We start from the raw sequence: 14,188 nt of genomic DNA, 5'->3' as shown, positions 1-14,188 counted from the left end.
GCAAAACAATTCATTCTATTCTTAGTTTTTATGCTTCTGGTTAGGTCTTTTATTCCTCTGTATTAGTATGTTACATTAGATATCTATGCTTGTCGATGAATAATAATACAAAATACTGCTTTTTTAAAAATACTACCAATAATATTTTAACAATAATAACTTAAGTATGCTGCCCTTTTTATACATGGATCAATAATGTAAAACAGATGCAATAACTAAGATTCTTAAGTATATAGCTAAGTTATGAAAAATGGATCATTTAACTCTACATTTTCAAGACTATTATTTATTTACAATGGCCACAAAATTGTCACTTTTTACTGATACTTTTGAAAGGTAGCTAAATAAATTTTCAGTCAATTATCTTGAGATTTCACCTTTCATCATCATATTTTTTTCTCATTAAAAAAAGATTTTTAGATCCTGGACGCACAATTACATTTTGTAGTTTATAATATTATTTATTACAAAGTATATTTTAAGTTATTTTTAAGGCTTTTGATAAAGTTCTAAACATTTAATAAGAGTAGTTTTTAGTTCGATGGTCTTGTTAATCAACTCTCCCTGACAGTGTAATCAAAAGCTTCTATTGGCTTGGAGAGGGAAAGCACATTGGCCGAGCCATTTATCACTTAGGCTCACAAGCCAAGAGACAGTTTGGCTCCCATCAAACCACTTTATAGAGCTACACTAAAAACAACCGGCCTGCTAGTGTTACAGGTGTAAAAATCACATTTTTTAATTCCACTGTTTAATTTTAGTTTTCCGAAGCATTTAATAAAGCCAGGTAGTGAAAGACAAATACCATATGATCTCACCTTTAACAGGAACCTAATCAACAAAACAAACAAGCAAGCAAAATATAACCAAAGACACTGAAATTGAGAACAGGGGACAGTGACCAGAGGAGAGAGGGGAGGGAATTTCAGGGGAAAGGGGGAAGGGTTTGCAGGAACAATGATAAAGGATGCAGGGACAATAACAAGGTGGGGCAGGAACGGGGAGGAGGTGCAGAGGGCTGGGGGGTGGGGAGGGGTGGGGGAAGGCAGAACACTGTACTTGAACAACAATAAAAAATGTTTAAAAAAGTTTCAGGTTTGTTCAGGCTACTTTTTCACTGCAGAATGACTTCATCTCTTCCACTCTCTATTAAAATTTTCTTATTGGGAGTGGTATATACAAGCAAATGTTATGATAACCTAATTTGTGTCTTAAACTACTTTTCCATTAGCTTTATAGGATGAAAAACAAATCTTAATTTCCCTGTTTATTATATGTGCCACTCATATATTTTTTGTTTAGTGCTGAAAACCCTGGGACACCATCTTATTTTTAACAATACTAATTTCTAATTATACTAGATTTTTCAGAAGATTTTAGACCCTGCAAAGCAGCTCACCAGAACTGAGATCGGCATGCTTTTCTATTGAAATCTACCGGGCTCGAAGCATCAGATATGCAAGACCTATTTTATGGAATGTCAGCTGTGAGCCCTGTATTTTCACATTCCCAACAGTTGGTGTAGTTACGAAGAATCACAGAATAACTAAGCTGGAAGGGATTTTAAAAAGTCATTCGGTTCCAAATGGTTGTGGCATATTCCAATGTAACTTTCCTCAAATCCCATCAAACCACAGTTTTACGTTCTCCTGTTTGGTTGAGGTACTAAGCAACCAACAAAACTGTATTGAATGAAGTAGTTATATTTCTGCGGGTCTAATTGCTCTTACTACTCCAGTTTTAAATGTGTAAAACACATTTCTGGTTCCCTTGGCGCCATGTGTGTTATCAAGCGTTCTTAACACGGCCCGCGAGGCACGGCACCATGGGGCCTGCACAGTGGTGTGACCGACGTGGTTTGCACCAGCTTGTCGGAGCTAAACGTTCAGGGGTTTTCTGGGCCAGTTGTTAAAATGCATAAAATACTTTAAAACTTACAGATAGTGTTATCTAAACTTAAAATGAAATACATTAGCTTTGAAACAAAGGTAATAAATACTCAAAATGTTTCACTTCCTAATTACTTAGCTACATTTTACTAGTATCTTGAGGTTTACTCTTATCTTACATCTATTGCGTCCACATCATGGAAATACCATCTGTGGAAGTGCTACTGTGCAAGTCGAGGGTTAATCAGAACTTACTGCTTTGTTGACCATGCAAACTTAGGAAAGTGATAGAGAAAATGTTAATAACTCAGATGAAACTTGAAAAGTAGCTGCTACACTGTAAGTATAATAACAAATTAATTAAGCATTCTTTCATGTTTAAAATGTTATCTGATTGAACAAGGAATTTCTACATGCCATTGACCAATAAAAATGGTTCAGAGATATCTTCACTGTTTCATCTTTATCTTACTTGTTAACAGAAATAAAAATATCAACCGAAGTCAATGTTGAAGTAATGCTTGTTTGTTAATTGCAACCATTTATTAGCTATGGACATAAGAATCCAGCAAAAATCAACAAAATTCTGTATTTTATGTTATTATTCATTCATTATAAGTCGTCTGTAAATTTGTACATTTCTCTCTGGGATCTAATTCAGAAATCGAGCACAAGAGCATAATACTGCTCCTACCTATGTTTAGCTCCTGTCTCCTTCTGCCCTCACCCATCTTTAAATGAACTGGCTACCTATCACTTCTGTAAAAGTACTACAATTTGTTAAAATAAGCTCAGGCTTTTTAAAAACACATTCTTCCTCAAGAAGAGAATTTCTTTATTCCTTCACATCTGGCCAACTTCCAATCATCCTTAAAGTATCAGTTTATATTACTATAAAAATGCTTTTATCACTTGCAACTTTGAGACAAAAGAAAAAGCAAAACTGTCCCTTTTCTTGACCTTACATCTTATCTTAACTACACCACACACACACACACACACGTATCATTTGAGAGCCAGTCTTATGAAAGAAAGCTATTTTTGCTGTCTGTATGTCTCACTTTAATCAACAACGAACTGCACATGTGCTGTCTTCCTAGTCTTCCCAGTGAAATAGATCTCTCATGTTGCTCATTTTTGGTGAGCATTTTTCTTTCTGTCTTTATTATACTCCATTTTTCAGCATTACACACAATTAACCATTTTTGTTTCTTGAGCCACTTTATTCTCTTGACTTTCCTGCTACTACTTCTATTTTAGGTGCTTACTCTCTCTTTTTGAGGTATAATTTGCATAACAATAAAATTCACTAAGTTTAAGTGTATAATTCTATGAATTTTAATAAATGTGTATAATCCTGTAATCAGCACCATAATCTTAATTTAGAACATTTCTATCAACATATCCAAATTATGTTTTTGATGCATGCTATCATGTTATTTAAAAAATTTTAATTGTTTATTGCTGATATGTGTGGAAATACTGGGTTGGCTGAAACAATTTTGCTCAATTGTTCATATGAAACAATTTCGTTAATTGTATTGTGACAGCTGTCATATCAGTGTGTATTTTAAAAAAAACTTATCAAAATGAGTGGATTTTTGTGTAGCAATTTTAATATTGAAGATGGAAGGAAATATGCAGCATTTTCAGCATATTACGCTTAGTGGCTGCTGTTTCTCATTTTACTTTTCTGGTTTCTTCTTTTTTGAAGGTACCTGAACGTTTGCATGCCTCAGGTATCAAACTTCCTCCTCTTTCTCACTTTCCTTACCCTGTCTCCACAGACACTTCCATCCAGTCTTGTGCCTCTACATGTCCTCTACATTCAGTTGACTCTCAGATTCGTATCTTTAACTCTGAACATTCCAGAACTCCAGATAATATGGTATGTCCACTTGCACCAATCAATGTAGAGATCTAATAGGCTTTGTGGGGTCTCTTACGCATATTTTTCTTTCTTTTATTTTTAAACAACTCCTTAAAAATCAAAAAACCTTTCTTAGCTCAAGGGCCTTACTACAATGGGCTGTAACTGGCCTGCCAGTAGTAGTGACCAACCCAGCTTTTTAAGAAGCTAGTGGCTGAAAAGAGGAGAGAGAGCAGGCACAGCCATGAGACGAGATGTTGAGCCAAGCTGCCCTCCAGGCCTGGAAGATGAATTTGCACTAACCCCCATATTTCTGTCACATCATTGCTAGTGTCCCACCCAATATCCACTCTCCTCTTTTTTTCTTATTAAGATATAAATTTCCTCAACTGAAAAAGTATGTCCAGTGAAAAATAATGGTCTTCTTAGATTCCTTTGGAGGTAACAATCACATACACAGAATCACAAGAAGATAAATAGAACTTATCCATTTATCTATTATATTTTCCTTTATTAAGCATCCTTTTATCTATTACAGTATCTGTTATAAGAGCAACAGGCCTAAAATGTATGGAGTAGCTAACCTAATCTGGGAAGGTCAGAGAAGTGGAATGGGAGAATGTGACAAGTGCAATGGAGGGTGTTATAGGCAAAAGAAAGGCATGTTCAAATGCACCAGCATATGATGTCCCAGTGTTTGGGGTAGGGAGTAAGAATTGCTTCAAGTAGGGGTGATAGAAGATAAGACTACAGAGAATGCTGAGTCCAAAAGGACCTTGTGTATCGTATCAAGGAATTTTGACTTTATTTAGCTCGTCAGTGTGATTTACTTTGAAAGAAAATCCACTATAAACACACACAAACCCCTCTTGAACCAATTTGAGATCATAGTAGCTTGTGCATTCTTCCTCCTGTGGAAATCATTTATACAGACAAAGAGGATATGTTAAATGTCTTGCACAGCACAGAAGAGTATGTTGGAACCAATAGGGAGGTGCATCGAACAACAGACATGAGAGCTACACTTAGGGTGGTGGCTGGGTGAATAGAGAAGTGGACAGATTTGAGTGACCTGAGTGCCGGTCAAATCAATAGGACTTATACATATCAGGGCTCTGATCTAACTTACATTTAAGAGAGAAGAAAAAATATGAAATAACTATCCCTTACAGTCCCATGGACATAATAGGTGAAATTTAGATTTAGTAGTACATACTATTTAAGTTTATATGTATAGAAGCTGTTTATAGCTGCTTAAGTGAATGATATTTATAAACATTAAATAAAGGGGAACAGGGTCATAATATTCTTTGAAGCCTTAGAAGTCAAATTATAATTAAGGATCTTTGTAAGGTAAGATGGATCTTTCCATCTTTCATGGAAAAGGACCTTTCATGGTTAACATATGATGTTAACCATGAAAAAATATTTTCAACTGCTTAAAAAACTAATAACATATTAGTTCCATGTAATGAAGGACTTGAAATTACAATGTCTATATTCAAAATTCCTTTTCCATTTTTACAATGACTATGAAACAGACAATATTCTAGCTACAGATAATTGAAATATTAATAAGAAAGAACCCCTAGAAGCTTCGGTTCAAAAATTTAACTGGTTATCTATATTCATAAAACATACTCAAACTTGGCTCAAATACTCATGAAAATAAAGGGAAAAATACTTCATAAACTGAAATGATGAATCTATACCTTTCACTGAGACTTTTGACAAAATATGCCTGCTTACTTATTCAGTTTAGATTAATGTCATTTCATGTACACTTTTGTACTTTCTGAAATAGTCTAATATAAATTCTGAAAATTGTTTCCAATTTTATACAAATAATATTAGTTTGGGTGCTCTAAAAGACTTTTTAGAACTTGGCTGTGGACTTTTCCTAATTTTCTTCTAGTCTTTATTTCTTTACCTATATTGTAATATTTACAGTTTTGATTTTATAATTTGGTTAGTTAGGGTAATACTTTTCAATTTCTTTTACATCATGGAATACCTAGAAAATTATATATGTATATATACAGTACATAAAGGCAATTGATAAGCCAGGTGCTCAAGTCTACCATACCCTATTGCCCCACTCTGAAGCTGGAGAAAATTGCTATCTCCTCACACCCCTACAGCCCATTCACACTGGTTGGTATCCTCTGACTTATGGAATGCAATTTAAAGAAGTCATGCTTATGGGATGGACACCTGCATTGTTCAGCAAGTATTGGTACTGTGATAGTATTTGATATACCATATAGCAAAAATGCCAAGTGGTTTAAGGAACACATGCTAGAGATCACCTAAGGATCTTGCAACATGGTATGAATAACTCAGGAAAACCTACAGTCATTATGGAGAACATGAAAGCACATGTTACATTGATAAAGACTCAGGAGTCTTTGATAGGATATTATAAATATACAATTCTTTCATTGCATAAATAAGAACATGAGACTAAATAAACTGTGTCTTGACTAAAAAGTAAATGACTTGAAGGTTAAATGAATGTATTGAAAACTTTATAAAGTCAGAAACAAGTTGTTAACTGCTATATTACACAGCTCATGGCAGAAGTTTCCTAAAATTTTGTTGAGTGAATGAATGAATTGGCCAGGGTCACACAGGTGATGGAAGAGTCAAAGAAGAATTACAGTCTTCAACCTCACAGCTCAGTGATTTGATTCACTGTGTATAGATTGTATGTCATATTGTTATCAATGTTCTATGAATGAATAATTCACTATGTGGCACAAGGAACAAAAGGTCATGAACACAGGCTAGAATTTAACATTCTACAGATTTTCTTTTTCTTCTGTTTTATAGCAGTTCCTATCTATCATATTCATAAGTAAAACATGAAGTGTTTATGTTACTATAAAGCTTATATTTATCTTAATATATTTTTGTAAATATGCATTTCTTTAAAATCAACAAAGTTTGCTTTATATAAGCTTTTATAAAATTTTTTTGTCTTTGGTAGTTACAACATTTTGTAATTTTCTTCAGTTATAGGATATGTTCAGGTTTGTCTTTATTTCCCATTTATTAAATGATAAAGGTAAACATTTAAATAATTAACTACTGGTGTGTGCTATGGGCAAGCATTAAAATCAGAGAAAGCACTGTCACTGAAAGGTTATGTCATTCAAGAATTCATGAAACATTTATTAGCCTCACCTTAGTTAGAGGTGTCCTTGTTTACATATTTGCAGATTTGCACACACATGCCCTGAACAAGATTTCAAAAATGTTTGTGATCCTATGGCCACCCTAATTATGAATAGATATTTGTGAAATCCTTACCAAATGCGGTCCTTTTTTCCCTATCAGGTCCTTAATGTAGTCCAATACACAAGGTGACAACCAGATAAAGCAGGTGGAACTCCAGTTTGAGTACCTCTTGCTCCCTTCCTTGCATTCTGATCCAGCGGCTGCCAAAGCCAGGAAGGACCAGGGTAGGGTGCTGACCACGGGGAGAGCTGGTGTGGTTGGCCTGGGAGACGAGGATACAGGAAGGAGCCGCTTTTCCACAATCCGAAAGATATCTTTGCCCTCTTTTTGAGGATTTTGTTTCACAGAGAGAACCCAGAGCAGATCATATTTAAATCCTTTGATGAGATTTTTGTGACTCTTCACGCAGAAATCTTCTGCGGTGGTCCTAGGGTAAGGAAGCACCATTGGGGTTGTGTAATCTGTCCACTGGCCTTTGGGTTTGGCGCAAGTCCTCCTAGTAGAGTACCATATCTTATCTGATTGTGGGTCAAAATTCCAGTGATGATGGGCCCAGGTGGGTAAATAGGGACCTTTTAGATGACAGCCAATTCTTCACTGGAAATCTGATCAATCCTATGTAATACACAGGCACTGGGATATACGCTGTTTCCTTCCATCATGTCAGTGAGATCATCTGATGTGGCTTCACTCTGCAGAGACGCGTCAGCGTCATGAAGTTAGTATTCGGCCTGCTCTTCACAGTGCCAGCACCCAGCTCACTCTGAGAGCAAGTGGCTGTGAGGTTAATGCCTCCCTTATCCTTCTTCTTACAGCAGCGTTGGGGGGTTGGCTGTTCTAGGCAGTGCCAGAGCCTTCCAGCTCGTTTTCAATGACCTTATGTCCTAAGGGTTTCGGGATTTAGAATAATCAGGATCAAGTTATTCGTTCAGGCCACTGCGGTGACTTGACCATCTCTACCTGTTCCATCCTTAGCACCCTCGCTGATACCTGGGAGATTCGGGAGCTGGATCTTGGCACCTTTGTATCTGGTGACACCAGACACAGTGGTCAGAGCAGTGAAATCATAGGCTGCCACGTCTGAACATAACCCCGCCCAGTTACTTAGTAGTGTTGAGCTCCCTGCAGGTGAAAATCCACAAACCCAATGAAACTCAGGTGGAAATTCCAGCATCACCTGTGAGCCTTGTACACCTGTAGGTGATGTGCTGCGACCTTGTTCTTTTGAGTCCAAGCCATCTCTGCTTTGTTATCCCTGATCTTGGTTAAGCTGCTGCTCACGGTGGAGCATCGAAGGGGGCGGGGATGGCGCAGAAGCGTCCCCGTTGTCTCCAGTCACACACCTGATGTGGACTGTGAAGCCACGCGGTGCTACTGCACTGCGCAAGCGCGTTATTTCCTACTTCCCCTGAGAGAGCTCTGCGTGTGGCTTCTACCAGGACAGACGGACAGCGTATAGTTTTTTTTTCTTCCTAAGCCAATGTTAATTTTTTTAGGGTTTTCTGTCATTTATTTGGTATGAGTCGCGCTATTCAGCGTGGACCTCTGTGCGGGCCCCTGTGTGCACACAGGTATGCGTTTGTCCAAATGCACTGTCTATACGCTAGAACAAAGCAGAAAGACAAGTTTATTACAGTGGTTTCCATCGGCAAGCCAGAAAACTCAAGGCTACGGGGGCTACGAGTTCTGAGCTGCTCACAAACTAAGGATTTTTTCGTGGAGCGAATGCAGATGTTATTTGGCTGTTTCAGTGGATGGATTGTCTAGGGGTCGCCTCCTTCCCTGACTCGGGGTAGCACAGGGGGACAAAAAAGTTCAGAGATGGCTCGAACAGACTTGGTATCTGCGGGTTTGGTGACATCGGCTGCTAAATTCTGAGAACTGAAAATCACTGCCATTTGAGTAGGTAAGGGGAGGTCAAACTCACTTCAAGAGGGTATTTGGAAGAGATTCCAGAGATGGGTGGCCTCACCCCAGTGAGTGGGAAGCCAGCTCTGTCTGAACACCAGGTGCAGCCCACAGTGGAGGGGCTGTGAAGGGCTGGGCTGCGAGAGGAGCTTGGGTGGACAGAGAAACCTCCATTGCCCACCCGCAGCCCTGGACTGGGGGCCAGGTACAGCCTCAGCCCTCAAGCAGGTCGTCAGGCTCCGTCTGCAGAGAGGTGCCCTAAAGACCCCAAGTGCTCGGATGGGACCTTCCTTGACTCTTCAGTCTGAATCCATGAGTATTCATCTTTCATGATAATTTATATTGATCAATTTATATTGATTTAGGGAAGAAGAACAAATTAAATTAATGATTATAATAAAATTCTGTGTGTGATGCTACATAAACTGTGGCTCAAGAACCACATTGGTGTGAATTATACTGTTGCCTCTTTCACCATCTCTCCATCTACAAAGCAGACATTAAAGTGGAGATTTAGCAACTGCCACATTGTCTATAATTTGTGAGACATTATGGAAAAGGAAAGGCTAGAGAATTTAAACTAAGTAAAAACTAACAATTTCACTTTTTAAAAAAGATTTTATCTATTTATTTTAGAGAGATGGAGAAGGGAGGGAGAAAGAGAGGGAGTAAAACATCAATGTATGGTTGCCTCTCACATGGCCCCCACTGGGGACCTGGCCCACAACCCAGGCACGTGCCCTGACTGGGAATCAGACCAGTGATGCTTTGGTTTGCAGGCCTGCGCTCAATCCACTGAGCTACATCAGCCAGGTACAATTACACTTCTTAAAAAGGGTTTGTTCCAAATGAAAACTGTTGATCACTTGATAGAGAAGAGTCCTGATTTTGTTGTGAAAGGGGTGGTTTATTCACATACAGAAAAGGGTAGCTTGACTAGTAGGAGTCAGAATGTGGTGACCTATGATCAACTTTGCTTTAAAAGCCCATCAGGTTTATTTTTGAGAGTTTTCTGTCATTTCTTTATTGGAGCATGAGGATTGGATCATTCCACACAGACCCCTGTATTCAGCATCTTGCAAAGTTTGGCTGGTAAAGCAGAGACAATGTGTCATGTTTTTAGCTAATTACTTAATAGTTTTTTTGCAACATACTTGAAGGCAAGTATGAAGGCAAAAAGATATGTGCTGATAAGATTATTCTAAAGACGTGTAAATATATATAGCTTGCTACACCAATGTAATAGAAGACTGCTACATAAAAGTTATATGAATAATTGGCTCATTTCTGTTTGAAATTTATTAATGATTTAAGACATACAGGCAGACTTATAAAACTGATCCATATTCATCTGGCAGTACAAAATTAACAGCTAATATAATCTAGAGATAAATTAGTATTCTGAAATATCTCTAGAGTTGGGAACAGTAGATTGAATATAATAAAAAATATTTATGTGAAATGTCCAGAATAGATAAATTTACAGAGAAAGAAAGTACTGGTGGATTACTAGATACCAAGTCCTGAGGGAAGTGAAGAGTTGGGAGTGACTACTTACCAGTGACTGCTTTCTTCTTGGAGTGCTGAAATGTTTTTGAATCAGATAATGGTAATGGTTGTATAACTTTTGGAATGTACTAAAATCCATTAAATCATACACTCAAAAGGGTGAATTTTATGGTAAGTAAATTATGTCTTGATAGCAGTTTAGAAAGGCATTTATTGTTAATAAATTGGGAATAGAATAAAATTGGTGAAGAACAGAAATAGTTCTGGCTGGTGTAGCTCAGTGGATTGAGTGCAGGCTTCGAACCAAAGGGTCACCCTTTTGATTACCCCAGGCTTTATCATGCGTGGGTTGCAGGCCAGGTCCCCAGTGGGGGCCACCTGAGAGGTTTCTCTTCCTCTGTTTCTCCCTCCTTTTCCCTCTTTCTAAAAATAAGTGAATAAAATATTTTAAAAGAAGAACAGAAAGAAACTGAACAAAGACATTTTACTTTGCACATATAGCTCAATGAAACTTAGTTGCATTCTCATAAATTCATGCATTAAAAAATAGAGGTTTATTATGTATATTATTCTAACCAGCATGGATGTTTTAACTATTCTAACATAATATATATTATATCTAAATACTGAGAAAGAGAGGCAATATTACATTTAATGCAGGTGATATGATTATTTATGTGGAACACCAAGAATTTGAAATAAAAACAATTAGATTTTAAAGAATTCTAAAAAGGTAGCTTGAAAAAACAAACAAACAAACAAAAGGTGGCTGGATAAAAAAGAATTATTTTAAAAAGTCAACATATTCCCGCATATTATCAATAAACAAATATAACAAAATGAAGTAGGAAAGAGAGCTCTGTCACATTAACAGTCTGAATAATAAAGTACTTATGAATAAAATTCATCAGGTATGTGCAAAGATGAAACCCTTAATAGGTCTCAGAGATAGGTAATTGTAGCAGAGTGAATGAAAACAATTTTGTGTATGTGCATAGATGTATTTTTTTCTAGGTAAAGAATCTAAAACTTCCATAAGATTCTCAAATGGTTTAAGAAATAAGAAAGTTTACATATCATTGATAAGTAGCAGTATCTAGAATAGTGTAGTAAGAACACGTTGATAAATGGGTAGAATAGTTTGATTGACAAATGAGTTGGAATAGGTAGATAAATGGAATCATATAGAAAATAAAATAATAAAAATTAGTATACTTATGCATTTGGTGTATGGTAAAGGTGACATCTAAAATAATAGAAAACAATAGGTTACTAAAGAAATAGTTTTAAAGAAAATAAATAATTATTTCAAATATATATTTTTTACTTCTTCCTATATAACAAAATCCAGATTATTAAAGATTTACATAAAAATTAAATATTAAATAGTACTAGAAAAAATATAGGTCAATTTTTATGTACTATATGAGGCTTAAAAACAACCTTGAACAAATCATTATTAAGAAACTTTTCTGAATACAGGAAAATATAAGAACTTCATATAGAATATAAAAGGCAAATAACAAATCAGGAAAAGCATTGCAGTACAGGTGATAAGTTTTAATGTTATTAATACATAACACTAAAAAACTTCAAAGAGAAAGATCAAAAGAAGAAGTGATCAAAGGCAAAGAAAAAAGCAATTTCTCAGAAGAAATGCAAATAACCAGTAGACATAAAAAGTTCATATGCTCTAGTAATCAAAGACATTTAAATTTAAATAACAATAACATTGCACTGGCTAATATCAATTCTGAAAACACCCAGCCTTTAAACTGGACTTAGGAAATGGGCTTTTCCTTCATGTACTGAGGGTCTAAATTGCCATCATGTTTATGAATGGCGTTTTTATAACATTTATCCAAAGCTTTAAAAATGTGCATAAAAATGGACACATTAATCACTGCTTGTAAAATGTATCCTAGGGAAATCATTGTATACATACTCACAAATGTATATTTAATTGAGAATTATTTTTGCGGCATTTTTTAGAATGGTGGAAATTTAAACAGTATTAGGTGGGTTAACTGAATTGTGGCTGTGGTGGAAGTACTTCCCCAAAACAGACCTCACAACATTTCCAGTCCCAAGGTTATGCTCTCTCATAACCTCGCCAATCCCTCACTTACCGTGTGAGTCTGTTTACTACCTTCTTCCTCCATGAACCTAGGTGAGCTTTGTGGCCCTCTCACTGAATAGAATACAGTAAAAGTGAAATTGGGCGACTTTTAAAGGCAATATGACTATCTACCTAGCTCTCTCTGTTTAGGGATTTTTCTCTCTTGAAACCCAGTTTGTTGTGAGGAAGCTCAGGCGACATGGCAAAGCCACCTGTCGGTGTTCTAGCAGAAAGCCCCAGCTAAGGTCGCCGCTGATGGCCAGCATGTACTAGTCACGGAAGGGAATGCAATTTCAGGTGACTCCAGGCTTCCAGCCTTTGAGCTACTACAGCTGATTCTAATTAAAGCGGAGACAAGTTGCTGAGCTCTTCAAAACTCTAAATTTGTAAGCAAAATCAATATTGTTTTTTAATATATATGTGATTAAGTTTATTGTAAGAAATGGTAAGAGAAAATGGCAGACAGGAAAGAGGCGGAGTCACAATGGGATGGGGGTTTTCCTCCTGGGCCAGCTACCCACAGGGCTCAGGGGCACTGCCTTGGATAAGCCTGATGCTTTCACATCTTTGCAAAACGCAGGCAGCTGCCGCTGATCATTCAGGCATTCTCAAGGACGAGAGGGCCCTAAATATTGTTTTAAGTCCCTGTGTTTCGAAGTGACTTGTTACATAGCCGTAGTACCGGGGACAAGGTTTTATCTAAATTGGAATATTGTGAAGCCATTACAAATGAAAATATAGATGAATAAATATGTACTTAGAAATTTTAAAGACATTTACATAGTGCAGCTTAGAAAAAGGGGAGATCATAGGAGTATGTATAATTATAGTTTATGCAAACACAAAATGCACATAAATAAGCCACAGTCAGCCTATGTATGGCTAGAAAAGAGGTTGATAAAATATTTATTAAAATGTAAATGGCAGTTGTCTTCAAGTGTGTGGAATAAAGGATGATTTATACTTTTTATTCTTGCTTTTCTTGTTTATCTTGCTGTATTTTCTAATTTTTCTACAAGTGGGCATTAATCTTTTGTTCAATTAGGATGAAACAAATTGAGACTTAATCAATGGGTAAATTACAAAATACAGAGACACCTAGCCTTAAGAAAAAGACAGGTTTTTTAGTTGATTCCAAGTTCAAAATCAGCCAACGATGTTCTGTAACTACCTAAGTGTTAATGCAAACTTAGGCAGCAGTTACATGACACATTGAGCAGATGGCACTTTGAGGCGACCTGGTTTAAGAAGCCCAGCAACTAGATTTCTTCCAGAAGAGACTCACCCAGAGAGTGGTGAGGTTTAAAACAGGGTTATGTGGGGACAGTAGAAACAGCAGGGAATCAATTTGTGTTAGAAGAGAAAAAAATAACAGGTACAAGTGTAGAGAAGTGGGGTTAGACTTCATCTGAATTATTTTAAAAAGCAATAATTAAACAATAAAACTTCAAAGAGAAATGTTGGCTCGTTTAAACATAATACTTCCAATTAAATTGAATTATTTAAAAAATTGAAAGGATGGCTTAAGAATGTAGTAGTAGTCCTCAGCTCTGGTGCTGAGGGTCCCCAGTTGTCAGTATGTTTAGAGAGAAACTCTGCATTTCATTGAAGGTCTAACTGGGTATTAATTAAACAAAGTCCTGTACCTGCCAA

The 14,188-nt window shown here is 36.6% G+C and overlaps 1 pseudogene; it reads right to left on the bottom strand.

Moving 5' to 3' along the window:
- Window positions 1-1,700: 1,700 nt before the first annotated feature.
- On the bottom strand, window positions 1,701-12,578 carry LOC128626144 (developmentally-regulated GTP-binding protein 1-like; annotated as a pseudogene).
- Window positions 12,579-14,188: the final 1,610 nt, after the last annotated feature.

The sequence above is a fragment of the Artibeus jamaicensis genome, unplaced genomic scaffold (assembly GCF_021234435.1).
Source record: "Artibeus jamaicensis isolate MK-2021 breed Jamaican fruit bat unplaced genomic scaffold, CSHL_Jam_final scaffold_3307, whole genome shotgun sequence".
Lineage (NCBI taxonomy): Eukaryota > Metazoa > Chordata > Mammalia > Chiroptera > Phyllostomidae > Artibeus > Artibeus jamaicensis.
The sequence above is the reverse complement of the archived record's forward strand: the minus strand, read 5'-3'. Positions and strand labels throughout refer to the sequence as shown.